This window comes from Apis mellifera, linkage group LG3, assembly GCF_003254395.2.
Source record: "Apis mellifera strain DH4 linkage group LG3, Amel_HAv3.1, whole genome shotgun sequence".
Lineage (NCBI taxonomy): Eukaryota > Metazoa > Arthropoda > Insecta > Hymenoptera > Apidae > Apis > Apis mellifera.
In genome coordinates, this window is record NC_037640.1 from 1,712,160 (window position 1) to 1,738,877 (window position 26,718).

The window sequence follows — 26,718 nt, forward strand, 5'->3', positions numbered from 1 at the left end:
CGGATTTTAAAATTTTGGCGTGACTTTCGTACGTTTACATTATTATAAAAAATTCTGAAAAAAAAAATTTAATTAACTTACATATTAAAAAAAAAAAAATTATGTTAACTTTGATACATTATAATTTTATATTTTAATTATTGTATTTAAGATCACGGAAAAATTTAGTAGTTTTTTACATTTTTATAAGAGAACAAGTCTTCAAGTTGGACTTGTCGCGTTATTTCCCTGCATACTTATAATTAAAATGGTTGTATCTCGAGACTTGTTCACTTTTTGTTTCATCTTTTTAACTTTGATATATTAAAGCACCCCTTTTCAACTACTTTAGATGGCACAAAAAAAGAAAAAAAAGGAAATCAATGAAAACCAAGATTTATCACCAAGCTTTTCTCTGATGACTTTTTTTTTTACTATTCTTTTATTATTATTATTAACGACGAATTTTGCAATATACATTTATATGTATAAAGCGACATTATAAAAATCCATCAAAAAAAAAAAAGAAAAAAAAAAGTAATTAAACGAATGAACGATACAAAGGATTGACCATATTGTATTAATCCAAATATTTATATCGTCAAAGAACACATATTTGTAATTATAGCCTTGTATTATTAAAGCCCTGTTACGATTGCCAGAATCATCATTTATATACGGTTTACCTAATTATGGAAATCTCTCTACACTCCCTCTTTGTTTCCGCAAATAATCGAGCAATTTCACACAATTCGTTATACGCAAATTTGTAACGCAATCTTTATTATCGTCGAAGTAAACAAGCGGTTCGTTATTCGAACCTTTATCGATAAAATTGAATATAACATATTAATCTCAAAAAGAATTGAATGGATATTACAACGAATATCTTTTGTATCTATGCTGTTAATCCCCTCCTCCTCCCTTTTTTGCGAATTTACGAGAACAAATTGGATTGCATATCAGTGAGAGAAATAAAAAATTTTAATTTAAGAAATACACGCAATTTCTTGTAAACGTCTGATGCAAGATGAGAAAGAGTGTTTATGCATTTATGGGAAAATTAAGGATGTAGAGAATGCACATAGTATGCAAAGAAACATCAGTGAAATAGTGATTAAGATATTTAATACATAGAGTTGTTTCTTTAAATTGCAATTTGAGATAGAGATATTTAATAAAAGATATCAATAAAAATTATGAATATGTATACATGTGTATAGTTTATAATATGTTTCATAAAAAATTATATCTATCATAATTTAATATTCTGTTTATTTTATATTTTTACATTAATGATCTAATGATAAGTTTTCCAAGTTATATATTATATTTTGTATTGATATCAAGTAGCAAACATGATTACACTGTTCATAGATTGATCAATAGTCTGATGATTTTTCATTTACACTTAAGAAATTCATGTTCACATTGGAATTAGATTTCATTAAAAATATTTTTCCTAAAATGTACAATTTTACAAATGAATTGATTCAAAGCCATATAAAAATATTGGCATAATCAAATTATATAAGCAATTTAAATTGAATAAAATAAAACTGTTTTTATTTTGACTTTATAATCGAACTTCTATGAATATATATTAACACCCTTATAAATATATTTTAAAAAGAAATGTTCAATGATATAATTTAAACGATCAAGTACAAGATTTAATTCGTACAAATGGTGTTCGTTGCACAATTAAATAATTTATAAACTCTATTCTTGATTATAATTATAATCTAATTCGAGATACTTCGATTACTTTAACCTATAACAGCCAGTGCAGTTGAACTGTGATAAAGCCTATCACGTGCATCAATGATATAGTTACATGGACAACTATGATGTAAGAGAGTGGAAAACATGGCCTTCCAAACAGGATATTTAACCACTATTTAATTAAACTTCCTCTTAATTGCAATAGCTTTTACCACCCACGTCGATAAACGCGTTATCATGTAAGAATTGTAGTGTAGCGAAATAATATGGTCCCCATACATGGAATGATTCTATGAAACAAATCGAAATATAAAAAATATAGGATAAAATTCGAATAATTGTATAACTAAAATTTTCTATTTTCTCTGATATCGATAGTAGATTGATTGTTCTATAAAAATAAACGAAAAAAATTAGTTTTCGAGAAAAATTATTAATTAATTGTGTACTTCTCTGAATCTGAAAAACAAAGATTTAAACAGTAAAAATTTTATTCTACATTTTTCTGAATATGAAATTTTCTCCTTAATTCAATTAGGAATTAGCTAATTTCATTTGTATAATTATATTTCGAAATTTTTTTAACTTGTTCTTTATTTGAATACAAAGTCTAAAATGAGAAAATTTTATGGGTTTAAGTAAATAAAAAGTATTATATATAGTTACAAAGATATTAGATACAATTGTGAGATATAAACTTAAATAATATTAAAAAAAATTAGTTTTATGATACTTTAAATTTACATTTTTTCACGTAAAATCATTCCCCATTCAAGTTTTAACACCATATTCACATCTTTCATTTCTCCTATTAGTCACCGAATCATATTCAATCTCGAAATTAAAGTGAATTAAAGCAAATTTAAGTTATTGCACTTTCGTGACTCGTTTCGTGAATCGAATCATCGAGAGATGCGTATAAAGTGAAATAATGTCTCCGTTACCTTAACAAACGATCATCGAATATATCAAATAAACGACCAATCAGAATCGCCGGGTTGAACAGACTGTACTCGTAAATAGCAAAAAGCGAATTTATATGGGCGAATAAAGGATATTGCTCCAGGTTCGTGTTCTCGCGAAATATCTATCTAGGAAATATGAATCGATGCTCGTGGCCTATAAATCTCTCGAGTTTCAATCGTTTCTCTAAATTTTTTATTTTTTTTTCGATCCGTACAGGTTTTTGCAATTTTTTTATTCGAATAATTCATGTGCCTCTTCTCGTTGTACGAAGTTAAAGGAAATTAAGAAAAAAAGAAAAAAAAAAAATAATCGTCTAAGTGGATAAACCCGAGTTGTTTACGTCCAGATTAAAATTCTTCTCCAATTTATGAATTCTTTCGAAGTAAGATTTTTATTTTTGTAAACTTGTTAAACAATTATACAAATGATTCATTTGATTTTGATATTTTGATTTTTTTTTTTTTTTTTTTTTGCTATAAAAATCTTGTAGAAAGAAATGCTTAAAATGGAATATTCTGGTGTTATTAATTCTTTCTTTAAATGGATGTGATAAAAATCATATGAAGATCTAGATCTTTGTCCTTTTAAGTGGTGATATATTTTCTATAAGAAATTGTTAATCCATATATATATAATTATTAATTCAATAAATATTTTAATTGAATTTGTAAATTTTATAAACTTTAAATTGAAATATATTTTATATTGAGGTGAAAATTTCGATAGATATTCCAGATTTTTTTGTGAATAATGAAAAAAATAATTATCAATATAAATAACTCAGATACAAAAAAAAAAGCTTATCCTTGAAAAGGTAATAGATTGCAATGGAATAACTATTGGAATTGTCTTTGAGTTAGTTAGAAAGAATCAGCTATGCAATATTTTTGATAGCAATTTAATTACATTAAAATAATTATGTACTAAAAATCTATTAACTAAAAGTGACAGCAATAACTCTTTAGAAAAAAATCTATAACAATCTATAAGGAAAAGTATTACAAGCTGAAAATAAAACTTGATATTTTATTTGATTAATTCTATCAATATAATCACAATTATTAAATATTTATTTAACTCACAGAATTAGATCTCAACTAATATGGAACACAAATTCACAAATATATTCTATTGAGTATTCTCAAATTAGAAGATTAACTTAACCATTTAATCATATTAACATTTTCAGGATAAATATTTTGATTTATCTAATTTAAAGATTTCATAAGATATAATACAAAAGTCAATCCATAATTTCTTTCATTTAAACAAACTTTTTTTGAACTTTGAAATTTTTCAAACATCATATACTATTTCATTACAAACATTACAAATGTTTATCGAGAAAATTCATGATGTACAAATGTACATTTATTATACAAGATACATCTTCTATGCACATATATATCTTAGCCTAATAAAGTAAGTTTGAACTTACAATTTTGTCAATCAAAGTTTTTAAGTAACTAGTTTGTCACTTAAATAGAAGTTTCCACTCTTGAAAACTTTGAAGAACACCACAGTTCCACGTGAAGCACCACAGTATTCAATTATTCATCAATAATTGTAAAAGTAATTAAAAAAAGAAGGAAAAATAAATAATACAGACAATTAATATATATATATATATATATAATTCCAATGAATTCCTAAAAATAATCATATCAACAATTTATTTACCAACCCCTGTAAATATTAATTATATATAAAATTTTGGATCAATTCTTGGAATTTTTTTAATAATCCAAATCATTTCTGGATTTATTTTATCAATACACTACTGTCCAAATATTAATATTGCATTCTGATCAATTACCAATATTATAAAAGACATAAATTCAGGATGATTATTCCGTTTAATTCATATAAACGGAGCATCATTTTATTTCTTAGTTATATATATTCATATTAGACGAAATATATTTTATTGTTCATATAAATTAAATAGAGTTTGAAGTATTGGAATTATTATTCTTTTAATATCAATAGCAGCTGCATTTATAGGATATGTTTTACCTATATATATATATATATATATATATATATATATATATATATATATATATATATATGTTTTACCTATATATATATATATATGTATATATATATATATATATATATTGAAGAAAGAATGGGATAAAATAATCGAAGAAAAGAAAATGGAAGAGAAGGAAGATGAAAATGTAGAGAAACGAGAAGAAGAAAGAGAGGCATGATACAGGGGGTTGCGAAACGAGAGATCGATAACCATCGTCATGGCGACCATAGCATCAACTAGTCTTTACTCCTCTCTTCTTCTTCTTCTTCTTCTTCTTCTTCTTCTTCTCCTCTCTCGTGCTTTTCTTCGAACAACGCAAGCTTCTGCTAGTGCTTCTTATACACAAGTCTGAAGATGTTAGGTAGGTACATACACGTGAATCCCCTGATAACGACAATACACGTAACAGGAACTCGATTATCCGGCAAGTCAACGGGGGAATTTTCACATTCAATAAAGCTCGTCGAATTGCAAAAAATTGTTTTTTGCCAGGAAATTTTTACCCGAGATAAATTTGATGTCGCTCGACGAAATATATTAATGTGAGAAATAAATTTTGACAGTCGCGTCGATGTGTGAAATATAAGAAAGATGGATGCGTGTATTAATTTGATCTAAATATTGACAATTTTCTGTTCGAAAGAAGCGCTAAATTCGATCTTTTTCTTCTTAATTTTTGCAATAATATGATAATTTCAATATATATATTTATCTGAGATTGCTTGAAATATTTATATTATATTATATTGTTTGAAAAAAGTGAAAAGAGAAGAATACAATTCTTGGGAAAAAATATTCAATCATCCTTTAAAATACAATAACTATTATTGTATCGATGAATGGATACAAAATTTCTGTATAAGAGAAATTATTTGAAAGTATTTTGATGACATGTATGGAGAAATAATTTATCATGTGAAAAATAGATTTAATTTTCTTGAGATGATAATAATATTTGATTAATAATTAATAATCTTTTCAAGATTTCTTATACTAACATAAAATCAATAAGTTATCTATTAACTTTTGTTCTAAAAGAGATATAAACATACTAATTACCAATTAATTACTCAAGACAATATTTGATAATTTTTAGGTTATAAATAATTAAAAATACGGAGAAACAAAATATTATATAATATTTATACGTATTTTGATTTTTAACAAATATAAAATTAATAAACAAGAATTCTTTATTAAAAATTCAAAGAAATAAAACACGTGTTATTTCTTGCTTCATAAGAAATAAAGATATAAAAACGATATAAAAGTACGTACACAATACATTCTGACATCTAGCGGATATTTCAAAAATTATACACCAGTTATTTCACAAGCAGAGTCCATTTCTTCTAAGGAATTACCTTAGTCGTGTGAACGGAAGTACGTACAGCGGAATACTGTTTTCATATTGACCAACTAACAGCAGGATAAAATATGAATGCAACACACAATTTGAATCTCGAGAGTTTCCTGTATCAACAGGCAAATATTCATATGGCAAAGATGGTAGATAATGTAATACTAAAATTCACAAAGCTACAAAGCTTTAATCGTAAGGCAAACTAATCAGAACTTCATGTCCCACATGCTGTGCAAAAACTTTCAAGCAATAAAATTCTGTGAAATTTTACCTCGATTGCGATCTTTTAACTTTAGGAATAGAAATTAAAATCGCTGAAAATTTAAAAATAAAACTTTTCAACTTTTCGAAATATAAAATTTGAATATCTTGTTTAAGTAATATTGTGACGATATCAATTTATTTAATTAATAACGATCCAATTGAATTTTTGTTAAGACTTGTCCAAACTCATTTATATATATATATTGTTTCAAATTATTCGAAAATTTATTAAAAAAATTTGTAAAGAAGATTTCGAGTTTCGTAATTTTATAATATTATGAATTCTATAAATCAGATGTCAATCTATTTTTAATTACTCGTTAATTATTAATTTTTTCTACTATTTTTATTATTTCAACTTAACACATTTGTTAGTGAATTTGAATATTTTAATAAAATCTTAACTAAAGAATTTCTGTATTTCTACATCTTTCGATTCTTCGAAAATGTTCCACGAATATATTAACATCCTTTACATCACTTTAACGTAAAATGTTTCGCAGGCAGTTTGAGTACAAAGTTTCTTCTGAAACATTTTCAAAGTGTATAAGTTCAATTCACCAACGAAACAACTGTACATGCGTTGCATGCACATGTTCCAAATAATCGAGATCTCTTTGAATTCTAAAAAAAAAAAAAAGTGGAAAGAGAAGAATACAATTCTTGGAGAGAATACAATTTCCCTTCAAAAAAATATTCGATCATCCTTTAAAATACAATAACTATTTTAAAATCGAACGAAACTTGAGTTTTCTTGATAAATTTATCAGATAATGTGTGAAAATAATTTTGAAAAAAATATGTTTTTGCTTTTTATCTGAACTTATGATAAAAAATTAAACAATACACTTTATAGATTTATATCAGTTACACATGCTGAAAATTTCAACGAAATCGACCAACACAGAGAAACAATAGACAAATATAATAGAAAAATATAAAAATCTATAAATTTTATAAAGAATGATCGAATATTTTCTGTCAAGGATTGTATACAGTGAGAAATAAAAATTTTAAAATATTATTTTATAAGGAAATTCATCTAATCTAAAATAAATTTAATAAAAATTCATGTGTTTATAAAACACAACGAGTCATACATGAAATAATTTTTATTGAAAAGAAATCTCTTTAAGAGGATAGAATGAAAGTAAAAAAAAATTTTTTTTACAGTACTAAATACATTTTATAATTAAAAATTTTATTCTATTAAATATCTATATTTAATAATAAAATAATAAAAAAAAATTGTTACAATCCATTATGTTCCATAAAATATAATTATAAATTAATTTTTTATTTTTAATAAAATTATATGAATAAGCATTATGATAAATTATATGCAATTTTTTTTTAGAGATATAATTTAAAAAAATGTGAAAACTTAAAATTTTAGTGCAGTACAAAAAAAATTTTAAACACAATTTTTTAATACTGCAAGATAAAGAAAAACTTCAAATTACAAAATGTTCAGAATTTATTTATTTTTAATATTCTGTTGTGAAAAAAGATTTACAATTTAAATTTTAAAAACTTGACAAGACAAAATACTTTGAAAGTTAATTTCACTCTCTCAAAGAGATTTTCTTATGAGAAAAATAAATATTAAATTATATTTATATACGTGATAGCCCATGCTTATTATGCTCTACATTCACACAAAATTTTTATTAAAATTAGAATTGGGTTAAGTGAATTTTCTTGTAAGATAGATGCGCGAAAACTTTTGTCCTTCGCTGTAGTTTCAAGAACATTTGGAAAAGAGAGGTTTGAAAAGGAGAGAGTTGGCGGAAAAGTTTTCACGGAATCGTCTTTTACTTTGCAATACATCGAGAAATTTTCATCTCGTCAGACGGCTAAATCGATCTTCGCTGTATTAAACTTCTCGCTTGAAAATTTGATCGGATCGTCCCGCGAATAGCACTTTCAAATTGTTCAAAGTATCGTGAATAATTCATTAATCGATTCGATTGGTTCCAATCCGAATGATGAGTGAAAAACGCAATATAAATTCTCTTTCAGAATGGCCAAAGCCCATGAGAATATGAAATAGCTTAAAACAAATATGCCAGAAAATTGAAATATTTTTATAAATGAAATACTATTTGAAAATAATATTTTGTTATATTAATATGTGAATCGCGATCAAATAATATTTACATTTGTAAAAAATATTGATTTCCTGTTTGAACGCAATGATGCAATTAAAAATGATTCATATATATTATTAAGATATTTAATAACAAATTGAATTAATATAATATTTATATTATATGCAATAGTAAGTTCAATATATTGCTCATTTGAAGTATTATTTTCTTATATTTCGGTGAAATTTTTGTATGATTTATTATTAAATTACAGAAATTTATGGAAAATTTAAATGTAAAAAAAAAAAAAAATAAAAAAATACAAAAAGATATCCAGTACAAAATATTATTAAAAATAAAATATATATTTTATTAAAAATAAAGTAGATTTTTAATTTGCATAAATATTTGAAATCTAATAATTATTAATATAATATGAAATTGATATTATTTTTTTCCATGTAAAAGTTTGTTATACTTTTATCGTTCAAAAATATTATATTATTATTTCTATTTGTATATATCAAAAATTCTAAAAATATTCTATTTATCTATTTTTCTTAGTCATATAAAATGATAATAATAGATATATATAAATATATATGTATCACATCATTTGTTAATGATAATGATTTAAAATATTTCGTTTTTGAATTGTTATTATGCAGAAAAATTCTATTGTTATTAATATAAAATGGACATTGAAGGATAAATATACAGAAAAAAAAAAGTTATTACGAGAATTATAATTAATCTTTGCGGTTTAAACAGGTCGACAGGAAATAACCTGAATAATATTCTTTCCCCAATACCATTATGACTTTCAAATGAATTTTACTTTAAATTACTCGACCTTGATGACATCCGTAACCTTCAAGTGAATGCTAATGACACATCCTCAATTGTGATATTATAAATTGAGGGAACATTGGCAGGTTTTGTAATATTTTATTATATACAATTTAATATAAAAAATAAATTGTATTTGTTTTGAAAATTATCATAATCTCCTATTATTTTGCATATTATAAGAATGTTACAAATATAAAAATGCTTAAAATTATTATTATTTTTTTTTTTTTGGTATAACTTTAAAAAATTACTATCACATTTATAAAAATTAAATTGTATTTGCATTACATCTTATATTATTTTATTACAAGTATATAAATACTTAAAATTATTGAATGTTTCTCTTTTAATTTAAGTGTTAATTTAATTACAATTCAAAACATTTACATTATATAAATAGCAGTAATATTTAAAAGTAATGTTTAATGCATATTAATATATTTTCTTTTTAATTTTATTTACCTTTATTTACTTGAACAGTTAATTTATATTTTGAAATTAATTAATTTAATTAATCGATGTAATTAAATTGATGTAATTGATAGATAATTAATCTGAGTTTTCTCATTTTTTCTATTTTTATCTTAATTAACATTAGCAGTAACGGTATTATAATATTTCCAATATATTAATATATTATTATAAACTTTCATAATTTTTTTAAAGATTCTTCGTTTCCCGGAAAAAACACTTGGTTCCAAACTTTTGAACGATTTTTGACTGTACAATGAATCGAATAATAGAATCAGAAATGGACGCAAATGAGTGCAAAGTGTATACAAATCGACGCAAGAAAATAATCGTGGGAAAAGAAATTTCGACGGCGAATTGTTACCGACCGAGTTGCAACTCGCTTTCGTACGCGTCGATAAAAGAAGAAAGGAAGAGATTTTCTCGTAAGTAAACGCTCGAAGAATGCAAACGCGAAAGCAAAGACGTCAAAAAGCTTTTTCGCGATTCATAGATAAAAAATTGTTAACGCGACGATTCTACACGTCCATCCTCGTTGTTCACACTTCGAAAAAACGAAGGAAACGCATATATACGTATACGTATCGTAATCGTGTGTATCCGTATAACCCTTACTGTTGGCTGAAGAGATAGGAGAGCAAGAGAATTGGGCGAGAGTCGCAAAAATATTAAGATAAAAGCCGCGAAAACGGAAAACGGAAGCGAGGACGGGAATAAAGAGGCGTAGAGGCGAAAGAACAGGTCCGTTGTATGGAGAAAAGTACAAATAGCCGAGGATGAATGCGCGAGGGGTTTGCCGGGTACTCATCTTGTAAACTTTTCCCGAAGGGCAGGAAACCTAAAGAGGATATAAAATGAAGGGCGAGAGTGAAGATGGAAGTGAGTGAGAGGAGGTTCAAGAACCTTGAATTAAAATGCACCGCGTTCCCTCTCTCTCTCTCTCTCTCTTTCTCATGGATTCAGTTTTCTCTTATCCCCGTAGCCAACCGCGACCCACCCACCCCTCCGTGGGGGTGCTGCCTTTTCCTGCGAACTTCGACGCATCATTTCAGCTTGGAAAATGACGGGGTTGAAAAGGAAATCTTGGTGAAAAGACCTCATTCCGTTTCATTTCTGTTTAATGCGGATTCCTCGCGACTTTCTTTTAGATGTCAATGTTAAATACCGCTGTTAATTCGTACTTTTTCTTTTCCTTTTCTTTTACGTTAAATATAAGTCAATTCTTTTCTTTTTTCGAGATGGAATAATAAGATAATTTTTAGAGATTGTTGTAATATTTTCAACGATATTAATAAAACATTTAAAGAATTCCATATTCTATATTCGTTGATAATTTTTTCTCTAGTCTTTTAATCGAATAATTTTTTTTAATGTTATATAATTTTGCTCAATGAATTTTTAACACAATCTATTTTCTCGTTTTTATTCTCTTTTATATTATACTAAATTGATGATTTGCTGATTATTTATTTGGAATTTCATTCTTTCTAATCTATTTATATTTTTTTATTTGTACTAAATATTTTCTTCATAGATTTTTCAATATGTATAAATAATATAAATAGAATTAATATAATTTATAAATAATTAATAATAAAGATATTGCATAATTAATGATTCCTGATATCTAAATGGATGAACTATTCTTCAAAGTAAAAACGTCAATATTATTATTCTTTTTTTTATCTATTTTAATTCAAATTTAATTCAAAATATTGTTTTATTTTATATTTTTATATTAAAAGGAAAAAAATGATCACGAATTAAATATTATAAACAATTAAATATTTATTTCATTTATAATATTTGTTATTTTAAATTAATAAACAATATTGATAATTTTTAGTATCTTTATTTTAATATAATTATATTTCCATATATTTTACAGCGGTTTCTATAGCAATGTCAGTCCCTTATCTCATCCTCTTACCATTTAATTCAAAAGAAGCGTTATTAATCATCCACGGCCATAAAATCGTGTTAATTTTCTGAATTTTCCTTGCCTTATATAGAAGAAGGAGGTAAATTATTTAAATATAGAAAAGGCAATCGCGATGCTGAAAAGGTTGGGAAGCACTGTTACAGACGATGAATAATAATCAGAGGATGCAAAAGAGAAAGAGAGATAGAGAAAGGAAGCAGAGCCAAAATGAAAACATATATCCAACATAAATGCATAACTTCTTAGGCAACATCGTTCGGTTAAACGATAATTGGATTTTTCGTTACTCGAAATTCCAATAATCGATCGTTCCATTAATAGGAGTTCCGATAATTGATGTTTTATGTATTATATAATATTAATAACGCATTTATTGTTTAAAGGAAATTTCGTTTTGAAAGAGTTATCATCAATTTTATTTTTAATTCTATATAGTTTATAATTCAATAATATCGTACAATTTTTAAAATTTTTCTTAATAATAAAGTTTCATATTATTTTAACATTTTATATTTTGTATTTTTTTTCTGTCGTACATCAGTAATTTCTTGCAATTAGATAAAGTATTTATTATCTATCTATTAGTTAAATTTTGATAATTAATATTTGTGTAATGCTTGATTTTGATTTCATTTTGGTTCGTATTGAGAATATCTTCATAAACCTTATGATCTCATCAAAACATACTATTAATAAATCTTCTACTATTAGGTAACCTGCATAGAATCTACTTGTGCATATCTAATGCTATAGTAGCCGAATATAGAAACAAGTGATGAAATTAGAAATACTTTCGATATAAGTAACTGTAATAGTTCTGTAAGTAACAATCGAGTTGATTCTACGAGTGAAAAACTACGTAGAATAAAATTGAATTTTCTTTTCGAGTAAAAACAAGTTTGAAAAATGTTCAAATGCATTAAGTAATTATAATTGGCTATTTTAATCGGTTCGATACGAATGAATCATAGATAAGTGATAAGGTTACTACGTGGAAATAAGCAAAAAAAGTAAAAAATACAAAAAAATGAATTTTTTGTTTTATATTCCTATTGAATATTTTTCTATGTAAAATTTTGACGTTATTTTAATGCGTATCTGTTAAAAAAATAAAATGCATTTTTATTATTTTTTGGAATTTTAATATCATATTATTTTTATTTTATATTGTGAAAAAATTTTAATTTGATTTTCTATTTATAAACTACATATCGATCGATTGAAGATGAGTAATTATTACAATATTTATTTGATAATGTTTTTTAATAATTCTAATTATGTATAATGTAATTACGTATAAAATAAAAAAGAAAAATAATCCAACGTTTACACATGGCATGATTTGAATAGAACAGTGAAGTTATTAGGTTTAATGAAAGCAAAAAATAATTTATAACTCTGAAAATATTAATTTTTCTTTTTTTTTTTTTGATTCCCACTCTAAAAATTATAAATCTTTTTTTGTTATATTATTTATATAATATTTAATGTTTTTAAAGATGTATTAATATTTTCATAATTAAAAAAAATATAATATTAGTGTCTGAATATTTTTGGAAATTTATAGAGAATATACTGTGTTTCAAAATGTTCAGAATATTTCACAATATTTCATCACTTGAACACAGATAAATCTAAATATTCATTTTCTATTCTGTTCAGAATTGATTTTTATATTTTTACTCATTTTGACAGTCTATCTTGTCATTTTTGACTAAAAATTTCAACAGAAACTGAGAAAACTTACTTACACGTTTGTAATTTGCCACAAAATTATCTCAATCAAAATATTTCCAATATTTCTCTTAGAACAAAAGAAAAATATTTGCTCCAATATTTACATTGAGATTAAAGCTTTTAATAAATTTGATTGTTCTATTATATCTTTTTATTTATTGTCTCACTTAAAAAAATAATAAAATATTTACCAAAATTATACAAATATCATTTTTTTTTCTTTTTGATATTTACACTTCACTATCGATTTTATTTCGATTGGAATAAGACAAATGATTTAACAACGAGTTTAATAAGAGTGTAATATTACTATTATAAAAATGAAACAACATTATACGAATTTCCTTAATTAAATTTTTATAATTCCACAACTTTCTTCTAACTAATCCATATAGCTATTTTCTCAAAAATCGAAAAGACACGTCTCAAGAATCATCATTTTGAAACAATAAACGAATGTCTTTAAGAAGATTAAAATCAGAAACATTTTAACAATGTCATCGAGAAACAAACAAAGAGGATAATATATTTCTTTCGTAAAAAGAAAAGATCTATATTTTTTTAGACATTATCTATGGATATATTTATTATTACCACTGTGTTATTTATCGTTGAAATTGTAGCTGTATAAATAAATTCCAGATCAATATTAAATAATTTAAAATTACTCCGATATCTATTAATATAACTGCATGATTGCAAATGATTAAAGACACGAATAACCTCATATACGTATGATTACACTCCAATTACGAGCATTTGTAGATCAATATTCACCGATCGAGAGATTGTGAAAAAACATATTTAACCTAGAAAAGTGTAGAGCTTAATGATATGTTATTTTAAAAAGAGGAAGTTAGCTAAATAAAAGATACGTATAATTTTGAATTTTTTTTTTTTTTTTTTTTATCTCTTAATGCGTACAGTTTCGTCAAATGGGCGTTTTCTTCCAAATATAATATCGAGTCTCGCTTATCAGTTACGCCCATTTTGTGTTATTCGACGCAGGATGTACGGAACGAAATGCTGTTAAGTTAAAAAATTTAAGGGATGATTCTAAAATAAAAATGGAAAAATGTGCGTCGAAGCTTATTTTTCAAATTAACTTGTTAATTTTGCATTGCAATAAAGCAAAAAGGGGATAGAGTTATATTTTATCCTTCCTTTTTGCTTTTTATCTCAATGTAAAATTAAAATATTCATGATTTGAAAAATAAATTCCAATTAATATTTCTGCATACGAACGTCTCTGTTTGTCATTTTTTATATTAAAGTCGTCCAAAATCTCTGTACATTATCACGAGTGTTTGCACAAAGATTTAATTTTAATGATACACGAGTATGTCTATATTGGATAAATGATTAATTTTTGGAATAATGATAAATATAGAATTGTCTCGTAAAAAAAAAAGAAAAAAATATCTTTTGTCATAAAAATTGAAAAAAGAAACGAAAAATATATTTCTTTTAATAAAAAAAAATAAAAAATCTTGTTATATTGTCGACGTTAAATGAATTAACGTAGAACGAAATTGAAGTTATTTCTTCTTTCAATTTAATTATTCTTTCGTTTGTATCTGTTTCACAAACAACGTGTTCGTTAAAGCATCATTTTAACAACTAAACTACAATTTAAATAATAAATCTTAATCAATATGTGTTGCATATGTTATTGTTATATTATATAATGTTACATTAATTAATTAATTACTTTTTAAAAATAATATTACTGGTATTTCAAATATTTAATATTAGTATTTGCCATTTTTAGATGCTGTAATTAATTGTTATAATTAATTTAAATTTACAGTGGATGTATTTATTCATAAAACGTGATTTTAATTAAAGCAAATAAATATACACTTTCAAAATAAAATTCCATCATTAAAAAAATTTAATATTGTTAACACCTTTAAGCTCATACTCGTGATATAAGAATAATAAATATAAATAATTGTTTATTTTTTTCCACATTTATCTCGAAAAATTATGGTAGTTTATTATCAAACTTGTGTAAGATATTTATCATGTTTATCTCCTTTATCATTGTTCGTAATTACTCATAATTCATTAAGAATTATTCAAAGAATTTATTACAAAAACTTGAAAACAAAATTTTTAGGTGTTAAAATGTTAAATAAATTTATTAAGTGTTTCACAAAACATAAATAAATATTCAGTAATTTCATGGAAGAAAATATTCAGCCATAAATTTTGGATTTTTTATCTCCTAATAATTTATTAATCGATAATTTATTTTTATAAAATAAAATGTAAATGTAAATTTAAATTTTATAATTTTAAATTTAATTTTTATAATTATTTAGAACTTGTGATTTTATCTATATTCAATTAATCACGCAATATAATAAATAAATAAATTTATAAGTTTATTATAAGTTTTACTTGTTATCAAAATTGTTAAATATAAACTTATTTTTATCGAATGATTTCTTGGTCAATTAACAAGCAAATGAAAATATCAAAACCACAACGATAACATTATTTTTGTTATCCGATATAATTATTTCTGCATTCGTTTTAAAATGCGTATTTCTTTAATATTTATCTGTATTTTTTTTTTATTTATAGAAAAAGAAAAAATTTAATATTAATATTTATCTTTAATTAATCTTTATCTTATCTTTAATTATCTATAATTAATCTTTAATATTTATCTGTATTTTTTTTTTATTTATAGAAAAAGAGAAAAAGGACAAGAATTCATAAAAATGAGCAGAAAATAAAAGAATAAATATCAAACGAGAGATTAATCCCTTCAAAATATTTTTTTTAACCTTTTAATAATCGATATAGTAAATAATACTTATACTTTAGTTAGTTATTAAATAACTATATAATAATAAATGAATATTTTTTTTATTATTAATAATATTAATAATAATAACTTGTCGTTAATAAATATTATTAATTTATTATTAATTTATTTATTATTAGTAATAATATTTATTATGAAAAATTATATTTTTTACTTATTAACTCTTTTACTAAAATTAATAATTAATAATCTAATAATTATTACGCATTTATAACGTAATTACCATCAATTTATAAAAATAAATAAAAAAAAGAATTATTTCTAAACAAAATTTTGTTCTTTATTAATAATAATTACGATAATATAATAATATGAATTATAATAAACTGAAAAAATAAACTGAAACTAATTTTCAAAGTAAAATATTATTTTGTATCATTGAATTAAAAAAATTCGTTGAAATTAATTAAAAACTAAATAAAAATTAATATTTTCTTATACAGAATTTAATATTTTTCGATTCTTTCGTGTAAAAAATATAGTATTCCATTAAAAAAAAAAAATAACAAAAATTGATCTTAAAATTGATCAAATATTTGCACTGATAAAGATATGTATATATCATTGTACAATATTCTCCTTTCGAATCATGCAATTCTTATATAAAAATCTTTTTATTATATTTTAAAAATTACACGAAATAACTTCGACTTATATAATTTAATTGAATTTAAGTTCTAATTTAAAGATTTTTTCACGGCAATTAATATACAGAAAAATTAAAAACTTTATAATTATACATATGATTTACAATGCATGAATCACTTCAAAAAATAAATATCGTGCATTCATCAAGCGATAAATTTATATTTAAATCTACTTAAGTATATTGAAATTTAAAAATTCCTAAAAGAGATGAACGTATCAATAATCGTAAAATCTTGACCGATTGGAATCATTGAAAATCTCAATCATTTTACTCGCATTATTCATTTTATCAATTTGATTTCTGCACTTCGCGAAGAGTGCGAGATAGATAGTACAGCAGAAGCAGATTAACTCTCTCAAGAGTTTCGAATTCCTTTGAGACTTTCGAGAGACTATTTATTGAAACTTTCAATACTTGAAAAACCATCAATTTCAGAGATTTTAAAGGAAGATTTTTGAAAATCTTTAAATGATTTCAAGCATATCTACAATCTATTTAATATATGTATCCTTAAATCCTTAAAATAAATGGTGTCTCTAAAATATATAATATATATTTATATATTTTATATATTATATATTATATATTATATATTATATATTATATATTATGTGTTATATATATTTTATTATATTATATTTTATTATATTATATATATTTATATATATTATATTTATATTATATATATATACAATAAAATTATACCATTAATAAGATTGATGATGATAAATAGAGACAATCTGTAAAAGGTTATAAGAGGCGAAAATAGGGGAAAAGAAAGACCTAATTTAATACAACGTTTAATAGTATACTCTTAATGTTTCGAAAGGGTCAGCTTGTAATTAGCTGGAAGAGGTTGGCATATTGCGCATCAAGTTTCTCAAGGAAACGGAGTTGCCGCGGATTAGAGCAAGTTGTGTACACAAATGTGGCACGAAGCTAGGTCAGACGTGCAATTTGTTTCTTCAGGGTCGTGCGCGGCTACCACGAAATAACCTCGACAGTTTTTCTAGCACCGTGACATACACATGCGTATTTACTTATTATTCGTGAAGGTATAACGTATAGGATATCTCCGAAATCAGCCGGATGATGTTTTTGCAGATGAAAAAATAATAATGTCGAAAAAGGAAAAAGAATGGCATTTTTAAAGCTTCGTTTTCAAACGGATGAAGTTTGAAAAATCTTTCTAAGTGAAATTGGTTTATTTCTAGATATGGTTAGTTACGAATAATAAACAAAACGTATGGAATAAAATCTTTTCATTTAGAGAAAATTGAATGATTGATTCGATTTTATGTTTAAATTCCACAATTAAATTAAATATTATTCTCTCTTTTTTTTCATTTATTTATTTTCGATGAAACTTAACTTAGATATAATCTCATGTTTACTTGGATCTTCATGAGGAATATTATTCTACTAAATTAAATTATTTCTATGATATAGTAAACTTAGCACTAAATCTATATACTAAACCTAACTCAAACTTGATACAAACTTAATCCAAACTTTATCGGAACATAAAATCAAACTTTTAAAAAATGGACACAGGATGTTAATATATTCGTGGAGAGAAGAAAAAAATACGAAAGTTGCGACAAAAATGTCGGTTAAGATTTATTTATTAAATTATAAACAATTTACATTAAATGAAACCAAACTTAAATAGAAATAATTCCCTTTCACACACCCTTGCATCTAATTCGATCTTAAATTGCTTATAACTGAATAAATAAAGTAATAAATAATTAAAATACAATAAAAAAGTTCAGATATTTTACTATAATTTTTGAAAATATTATTTATTTGAAGAAATTTTATAATTAGAATTTTTCAACGTAATAATGAGAAATTTCATTCAAAATTCGATTCAATTATATATAATTGAAAAAAATATATATATATGTATAAAATTAAATGTGTTAATAAATAAATCTCGATCAACATTTTTTATATTGCAACTTTCTTCTTCTCTAAAATATTCAAAATTCTTCAAAACGTTCCACAAATATATTATATATAATATATAAATAAATATAAATTAAATAATATTAAATATATTATATATAACATTCTGTTGAATTGTTAACAATTCTGTTAAGAATTGTTATTTGGGGACATACAGATAATACTTCTGCTGGAAAAGTAGGAAAAAACACTTTGTATATGATATATACAATCGAGGCGAGTGCTTTTAGAAACCAGAAGCTAACCTATTCTTGCGTCAAGTTTGTACAAGAACGTTGCGGATGAAAACAAACTATATACTACCGAGTTCGGTAAATTTGCTTTTTTAACTCTGCAAGCAATGACATAGTGAATTTCCGTTTTCGCGCAATGTCAAATATTAGTACGCATATATTAAAAAAATTTACATCCAATTTTTTTCCAACAATTTTGACTTTGTCCAACGAAAATCACAAATCCCTATTTCATGTTTGTCTAACATATAAGATCGTATGAGGACAAGTATATGAATGTATACTTGTATTGAAATTTACATAATACATATACATTAAAATATAATGTGTAATTATGTATAATAAAAATTTGAATATTTAAGTGCATTTAGACAAATATAATTTTCCAATTTGTAAATAACAATAGCAAATAACATGATTTTGATTAATCTTTAAAAAGTATGTTATTATTACATATATTAATAAATATGATTCATAATATACCGATTTTCACTGAAAAATTTTTTAAATTTACAAATGGCAGTTGTGAAATGAATAATATTATTTATTTTATTTAAATTGATATCTTTTCTTGTTTATATTTTATGATAATGGTTATAAGATGTGTTATTAAAGATTTATTAATTGTAAATAACAAAAAAAATTTTTTCCATTAACTTTACGAAAAATATTTCGAGATCTATCGTCGGATTTTTCAAAAATTCGTGAAATACAAATAATTACGTTATTGAAAATCTATCAACGAAAAAATCATGGAATATCCAATCTTTTAACTTCATGTTGCTTATCGTGTATAATAATTATTATCCCAATAGTTGTGAACAATATTTTAGAAAAATTTATAAAATCAAATATGATGATGACATTTCTTATATTATTGTTAAATTAATATTAAAAAATTAAAAATTGAACTTGATTATTTATCAATAAGATCTTTTAAAACGTATCATTTAAAATGTTTAATATTGAATGTATGTAAATTTTGGAAAGTCTGGAACATTGAATTAACTCAATTTATTCAAACGAAGAAACTTAATTTCAAAACTTAATTTGAAGATCAAGAACAGTATTCCAAGTTCATATATTATAAAATTACATTAGAGTAAAACACGAATACACTAATTACACACATGTATCTTCGATACATATGTATATATATATATATTCAAGACCATGACCTTTAACATTTAATCAATTAATTGCTGTATTGATGTAATATTTTCAAGGTAACAAGATAACAAGTTAAACACGTTCGTTCACAAGACAGTAATTTATTCTGCAATTTATCGTAATTTTCATTATTAACGTTTCCAAGACATTTTCAACTTTATTAGCTAAACATTTAAACCCGATAACATCGCAAATTAATTAAATTGATCGTATATTAACCATAATTTCGAAAAACAATTAGAAAGAAAATTACTTTTGATTATACTATATCATCGATAAAAATAGATTGCGTGACTATTAATTCTTGGACGTGGATAAATAAATATATGGTATGTAAAAAGAGAATACGAAATACGAAATAAAAAGAGAATTATATTGACGATTTATATCTATTATCTAAATACGTGTTATTCGCCTTTTTTTTTTTTTTTTTTTTTTTTAACTAATAATCGCTTTTCCTCGATATTGAAACAAGTGAATGACCGTAGGATAAAAATGCATTAATATCAACGTCGCGTGAAATCACACGTGATATTTCTAGTGTGAGCCATAGATTGATTTCCATTGTCTCTTTTTATCTTCTAGTATTTAATGTCGCATTAACTGCTTACCTGTAATGTTATTAGTGACATCAAGAAGGATTACAACTTATAGATTATAAGTACAGTGAAGAATAAAAGTTTTCTTACAAGAAATTCTACAATCCAAAAATTTTAATTTTAATTTTGTATAATTTTTTTTTATTTTATTTTTTTTTTTTTTTACAATAACGTAATAAATACATATGCAATTCCTATCAATATATTATTTTGTTGAAATAATTCACAAAATTTTAAGATTCAGTTATAAATAAAAAAAAAAAGTTTATTTTTTGAAACAAATTTTTTTATCTTTAATGAAACTTCTTGGTAAAAGGTTATGAACCACTTATATGAAGCCCTTTTTTCCTCAGCAGAATATCAGTTGAAAGAATACCAAGACTCAAAGTTTTAGGGTTCTTTAAATATTCTGTAATGACATAAGATAGAGAAAAGTTTCAAATTACAAAATGTTCGAACTTAGTGTTCTATCATCTCTCTGTTATAAAAAAAAAAAAGAAAAAATTCTGAGACAAAGTTGTACTTAAAACTTGATAAAATGTTAAAAATTTTAAGGGTTGATTTTACCCTTTCAAATTACTAAAAATATTCAATGCATAATTCATTATGTTGCACATATATACGTAAATTTTCATCATTTTGAGCTAAATACATTTCTTTATAAAATCATACATCCATTGCAAACAAATTATAATAATATGCTGCATTGCGCATGAAAGCACATTTCATGTAAAAAAATTCTCTATTATATTCTTTTAAATATCCTCCTTTTGTGTAAATTTTAAAAATCATCATTTTCATTTTATTTTTTAAATTGCCTGTAAAGTGAGCCTCAACCAGAGAGATATTTCTGCGTCCCTTTCTATCTCCATCTAAACCCACGAAATACGCTATAACAGCCTGTACACGTCTTACTCTATATCTTCTAAATCCAAAGAGCTGCTATGCGAGGTTTCATATCGCGTTACCAACATTGTTGACCTTGACCGCAATGTCATTTTTGATCCAGTCGACTTAGCTATCAGGTAATTACATAACGAAAGATAAATTAGATCTAACAAGATAAATTTGGATTCACGGGTCACTTTTTAAACAAAGTGCAACGCACTAACAAACGCGACTACTTCAAGGGTAAACATTATTATCTGTACATACCGTCTGCATATCGCTATATGAATACACGCGATAAAATTCTTGATCATGTGCAACGTGATAACAGGTGATTTCGAGTGATGTATAATAATAATAACAACGTATCTTTATGGATTAATTGTAATTAAGGGAAATGAAAAAAAAAAGGAAGAAAAAAAAAATATGTTAATTTCTCTACAGAGATCTTAGAACTTTTTCTACGTTCCTTATGCACGATGAACACATAGTCGAACAAGAAAACTCGAATTACACCAGGATTACTGCGAAACTGCTACATTATCATAAATTGCACGTATCCTGCGGGTACAGTCATCAGCAATCACGCACACACGCGTTAACAATGAGAACGAGAACTTCTTATTGAACTAATAACGCAATATTCCGGTTAATCTGTTAAAATATTATTTGCACGATATACCGGCTCTGAAGGAAGAATTGCTGGAAATAAAATGTATGTAAATTACAGTTGACAGGTTATACGTGGAATTTTTTTTTAACGTGATATGCGTTAAACATAAAAAAATTGGTGTTTTTGTTCTGGAGAATTTTTTGGAAAATTTTGTAATTCGTTCAAATTGAAAGAGATTTTTCTATAAAATTATAAATTTAAAAAAAAAAAGGAAGAGAGAAACAGATGTTGATACTGATATTGATTGATGCATTTCAAGAAATTATTTTAACTAACTTCCTTTTGAAAACTTTCTATTGTTTTTCATTTTAATTTTTTTATTAAGCTTTGTGTGTGCAAATTCTTTTGTGCACAAGATTAAATATTTAGTGAACGTTTTTTTGGAATTTTAATAAATGTTGTTAATATAATACATTTTTTTTTAATTTTTAAATGTTATTTTTCGAGAAATGAAAAATATGGAAAAATTAAAAATTCCATAAACAATGTTTCTTCATTAAGATTCCTTTATACGTAAAAAAATATGAAAAAAAATATTTACAAATGAATAAATATTTTTTTTTCTTTCGTAATTAATTATCTTAATTTTTTAATTAATTTTCTAATCTTCTTTCTATTGTAAGAATATACAATATACACATATAATAACACATACAGATACATTGGACATAGATTAGTAAAAATATAAAATACACGAGAATGCAAATTTTTTATTTTTTCTTCTTTTTTCTTAAAAAGTAATTTTCCAAGCAAAGCGAATTTTAAATTCTTTTAAGTAATTAAGTATTCGATGTTATATTCTTCGAAGGTTACTTTAAAAAGAAAAAAAGAAAAAAAATAAAAAATTCGCAATTTTATATTTTATCTTAACCAGTTTCATTATTTTTTTATTCTATCGAGTATATAATATGCATATCTATTTATAAAATAATATAAAATAAACCTTCTCATCAAAAGTAGATTATTGTATTGTATATTTAAGAATTGATAAATGAAAAATTTAATCTAAACGAAAGGTTCAGAAGATATCTTTAAATTTCACAATTTTATTTATTTATTTTTTCTCTCAAATTGACTCTTTTATTTTATATCAAAATATGATAAAAAAATATAATAGATTTTTTTTATAAGAAAAATTATATTTGATTAAATATTAATTAAATGATTATGATAAAATGCAAAGTTATTTATAATAAATTTTTAACTTACTGGATTTATCTGGATTATATCATCAATTGAATATCCCTTCTACAGCAACTGCTGAAACAAAATTATTAAATCATTTATTTTATTTTCTTTTTCTACCATTTGTTTAACAATTCATATTTAATATTAATAGATTCATAATAAATTAATAAAAAATAAATATCACTAATATCTGTATATATAAGAAAAATAATAAGAAATAAGGAAAAATTCAAGTTATCAATAATGATAATATGTATAATTTTTGCATTAACTTGATGAGTGTATCATAGTGGAAAATTTATAATAAACGACGAAGAAAAACAAGATAATCTATAATTAAGGAAAATGAAACTAATTATAATAATTCTATGCTAATATTACAGGAGAGAATTTTTTTTCTCTTTCATTAACTTTCAAATAATGACACAACCATAAAGAGAAACATGTATGAACATAATTTTTTATTATAAACGAAGGTTATTACTTTTCTTAAAAATATATGTCTCTCTCTAAAAATTAACTTTATTATAAAAAAAGAAAAAAAGATAAAAAGCAGAATTATTTAGTTAATTATATAAAAATTGATCTTCTTATGTACAGTTTTATTAAAAAACTTTAATATAACGAATTTTAATAATATTTCTAAATATTAACATAAATTTAATGATTGTATGAATGGTTGTGCATTAATATTAAATAAACGATATGGAAAAAATAACAATATATTGTATAAAAAAATTGAATCATCGAGAAATTTTAAATAAACTAATAATTATAATCTTAGAACTCTCCATTGTAATTCCATCTGATTATCTAAACTGAATATAAAAATTAAAATATCCACTTGTATTTCTTCTATTCTCATCTCAAACTCTTGAAAAATAACATGTATAGATCGAATTTTAGAAAGATTAAATTGAAAAAGCTCGCTCTATTTTGATCTTTTTCCACTTATTTCGTCCATTCTATCATCGATTGCCCTTGCAATTTATAAAATATTTCCCTGGAACGGATAAAATCCACTTTATAAAATGTAAAAGGTGCATTCTAAGTATGGCAGCAGAGGCGATTTCACGGTGGCTTCAATTTGGACCGGGTCCAAGTCGAAAATCGATCGATCTTTAAAACGTATATGCTTATTCCAAACTTATTGGACAATATCGTGAACAAAGTATCGCTCTAATGTCGAAAACATTTTCGATATAAATCTGCTCTTGATAAAAATGAAATTTATTCAGGATGAAATTGATCTCACTTCATCAAATTTATTAAATATTGTATTCAAATATTATATATATGATTACATGTTGATTTAAGAGGAATTCACAATAATAATGTTAAGAGATATTGAAAGTTTTATGAATATTGACTTCAGTAGAAAAATTTTTTAATGTAAACTTATTAATATGGAGATAATGTATCTGAGGAAATTACTTTATTTTTTATTTTCTATATATTTAAATTGAATTAAGAAAAAGAATTGTTCTGTATTCTTATAAATAATAATTTTATAAAAAACTAATTAAAAATGACATAGTTTAAATCTCAATTTTTATATTTATTATTTTCTTTCTCTTGTAATTTTTTCTAAGTATTGTGTCATACTTACAAGATGTAATAAATAGTAAAATAAATGTGAAAGTTATATCTTTCAATTTTATCACCCATTATAAAATCGTATGAATAACAATTACGAAGCAAAAAATATAGTACATATATTTTTTTTTTTTGCACAGAAATTAAAATATATAAGGAAACGATTTCCATATCACTTGAAATAATAATATTTTATCATCAATCTTCTTCAGTAAGTTCTTATCTGTTCATTTTTATTATTTTTATTATTCAAATTTATTAATTAAAAAAAAGTTTCACATTATTTGGTTATTAAAATTTGTAAAATTATAATTATATTTTTTACATAAAGAAGTAGAGAAAAGTATTAATAACACGACGTTATTCGTATTTAATTGATTTAAAAACATATTACAAGAAACTTGTTTTCCTTGAGAAAGTAATAATGAAAATTACATCCATAATAGGAATTACTATTATTCTTAAGACAAATTTTGTTTCTGTAACACAATTTCCTCTTGTGCTGAATCCCTCAATTTGCACTCAAGTTTCTTCTCAAGATATCTTTAACAATTTCGGATTTTTTTGACTTCTTGCAAATATGTAATAAATCAACTGCTCTTAATCTTTGATCCATGAACCCTTAGGAGGTCGCAAAGTCCTCAGACATAAAAGTGAATGACTGAGATAAAGCACGTGATATTTATTGATTTATTTATAATAAATCTCTTTCTTCTAAAACATTATAGTATACAATTTGTTGTTTTATAATAAAATTGATTTCAATTTATATTCAGTGTTATTGTTCAAATTTTAAATTCGCTTCTCTAATGATCTCAAATTATTAATATAATAAATTCTAAATGATTTTATATTCTGTAGAGCAAAATTAAAATTAAAATGAAAATTAGTTTTAATAAAATTAAAAATTGCAAATTTATTAGTAATTGAAAGAAATTTGAATTTTTCAATATTCTTTCTTGAATTACAAATTAATTAAAGAGAATCACGCAGAAAAAATAGAAAAAACTGTCGTATCGTGGAACTAATCTACTTTTTATAATTGAGAATAAAAAAAGAAACATAGAAGGAAAGATGGAAAAAAAGAACGGTTAAAGAAGTACGTAAATGGAAACTCGTTCTCGAATGAACTCGTGTCCTCGAAGAAAAAGGACGCGACAATTTCAAAACATTTAAACGAACACAAGTATAACACAAGCAAATGGAAATATAATGTACATATGTATTTGCAATGCTAGTAGTTCATTTTAGATGTGAGAATATCGCAGAAATGGAATGAAATTGATCTCTAGATTAATTATTCTAAATATGAATTTATTTAATTCTCAATGAAGTTGTTGCATTAATAACTTGTATATACAAAGTAATAATATAATCATGGAATATGATTGGAAGATAGATTCTAAAGTTCAAAATAAATACAAAAATTGATGCTTATCTATTAAATTATAAAGGTAATTTAAGTTTGCGATGAAATGAGACAAG

The 26,718-nt window shown here is 23.7% G+C and overlaps 1 protein-coding gene across 5 annotated transcripts in view; it reads right to left on the minus strand.

The window, feature by feature from the left end:
* The window catches only part of LOC411365 (beta-1,4-N-acetylgalactosaminyltransferase bre-4), a 99,904-nt gene that overhangs the window by 44,939 nt on the left and 28,247 nt on the right, over positions 1-26,718 (minus strand). For 2 of the 5 annotated variants that reach the window (XM_006557254.2, XM_006557255.3), the window contains exon 2: positions 23,659-23,709. The exons of 1 other annotated variant lie outside the window; for it this stretch is intronic. The gene's annotated coding sequence lies outside the window, so the exon portion shown is untranslated. The remainder of the gene's footprint in view (positions 1-23,658; positions 23,710-26,718) is intronic. 2 more of the 5 variants (XM_006557256.3, XM_006557253.3) reach the window with 1 other exon arrangement.